Consider the following 2,448-nt stretch of genomic DNA (forward strand, 5'->3'; position numbering starts at 1 on the left):
TTTGGCCGTGATTACAAATAATGTAATGAGTATTCCTCTCAAGATAACTGCATTAAAAAAAATGTTGCAAGCATGGTCATTCAGGGCTTCCGTACATTTTTTCTTTTTTAGTTTGTGGGTTTAATTTATTTCAGATTTTTCTTTCACGGCATGTTTTAATAAAAGATGTACACATATAATACATGTGCAGTGTCTCAGTCATTTCTCACTGTGGAGAAAATAAAGGCTCCAAATAACAATTTCTATCAGTTAGAGCATTGATGAGTCCGTTGTTGCTGTTTTAGCCGTTTTTCAAGCACAAACTCGCCTCATTCTCTGGTTCCAGCTTCTGCTGTAGTGTCATTTATTTAACCTGCTGCTCAAACAAAAACTTCACTGCTAATATTAATCAATAACTTAACGGTTAGATATAACCCTGTTTCTTTTATCTCTTATTTTTTTCAAGTAATTGGGAAATAAAAAATCTAATCCAAAGCTTACTTTAACTGATCGTTGATGTCTGATCATCAGACTGAAATATCCCAGGATATTCAGTTAACAGCAGCCAACATGGTGATTTACTGTTAATGATTACTGAACATGATAATTGTGGTTGTTGACGGTTCTTCTTCGATTAATGTATTGAATTCTTCACGAGAGGAAATTATACATGGTGTAAGTTTTTCAATAACCTAAACTGACTGACCCTTTTATGAATTCTATTCCATTATTTCAGGGAGCCATTGATTTGAATTCATTCCCAACCAAATCAGCAGTTAGCATTTAGCAACTTGCTTAAATTGTGAACATCAAGTTATCATTATTTTTTGCCAAAGTTCTTCTTTTGTGGGGGGAAAAACAGTGTCATTGCAGATTTATTGGAAAATAAAGATTTCAAGGTCACTGTGAGGGATTCAGACTCTCTCATCCTGATTTTTATGCCACATTTTTGATTAATGGAAAACCAGCAAAGAAAAACACTCATGTTAAAATCATAAACTCCATGGGATCAGCCATAAAGCACACAATAAGAGTTCAAACTTGAAAAACACAGCAGTACGGCCCTTTAAGTTGTGATCAACACTGCCCTCTGCTGGACAAACATGGAAGTACACGAAACACTTTTTTTATAAGGAGTAATGCCGCACTTTGGTCGTTCAATAATTGATTTTTTATGTCTCAGAACAGACACATAATAGTAAATTACATTTCCTTGTCATGTGTGTGAATTATTCAAAATATATCCTGTTGTCTTCCATTTAAGCTTCATTTATAAAACACAAAACAGCCTTAAGCACAACAGATGTCCCCTGTACAGATATATTCTAGGCTATGTACAGGAGGATATACATGAGGAGTTCACATGTGTAGACCAGCTCAGCATCATTTTCTGCCTCAGTACAATTGTGTAGGGCAGCAGGAGGTTTCTGTAATAGTCCAGGCTGTGGTTCAGCTGCTTCCTGCTCTCTTCTTCTCGGCTGCCTCCTCTATTTGCCTCTGCCTCCTCTCCAGGATCTCCATCTTCTTGGCGTCATTGCGTGCTCGCTCCTGAGCTCTGAGCTCCTCCACATCCTCGAAGAACCTGTGCCTGCAGGGAGAAAGAGACATGATGATCACGGAGGAAGAAGTTTGCAGATATAAAGGACTTCTAAATAATTGTCTATAGTATTTCTTTGTGTGTGTGTGTGTGTGTGTGTGTGTGTCATATTTGTATGCACACCAATGCACCTTGTATCTAACTGCTGAGCTGAGTGATTCCTGTCTGTATCTTAACATAAGACATGATTTAATAAGGGAATGAATAATCAGTAGATGACACACAGACACTCGCAGCTAAACAGTTGTGTAAAGGAAAGTGGACCAAGGTTTATTGTGTAACACTGCAGGTTTCAAGGATTTTATTAAAGGATTTACTCTTCACTTTATTCACTAGACATTTCCAGGTCACAATTAATACAATTAAAAAGCACACAGCGTGCAGTAAATCATGACTTACCTGTTGAAGAAGGCAGTAGCTAGCCCGACAATCAGAGTCCCAAACAGAATCGGTTTCGTCAGACGCTTTCCAGAGGACAACTGGTGTTGCTTCATTATAGCTAATGCCCAGTGAGGTGTCTACAGAAATAACTAGAAACAGAAAAGTGAGCTAGCTACATTTGCTTATAATGTGACCTTTCAATTGTCCATTAGCTACGTGACTGCTCGTTACACACCCCCTTTTGACGTTTCTCACGTACCTCGACTTCCGCTTACTAATTTTATCAGTCAAAATTATGTAAAACATATATTTTTTATAGTACAGCTTCAACCACACACGGGGAATATGAAGGTATTTTATTTTGTGCTTATTTATTATTTTAAAGAAATTGTAGTCAATTTTACCAATTATTTAAAAACGGTTGGGGTTAAGGCGGAACTTGCAGTTGTACGGACGGATTTCATTGTCGGACCAAAACAGGAAATGTTGGA

Source organism: Semicossyphus pulcher, unplaced genomic scaffold, assembly GCF_022749685.1.
Source record: "Semicossyphus pulcher isolate SPU_LCO1_2020_fin unplaced genomic scaffold, fSemPul1.0.p SCAF_16, whole genome shotgun sequence".
Classification (NCBI taxonomy): domain Eukaryota; kingdom Metazoa; phylum Chordata; class Actinopteri; order Labriformes; family Labridae; genus Semicossyphus; species Semicossyphus pulcher.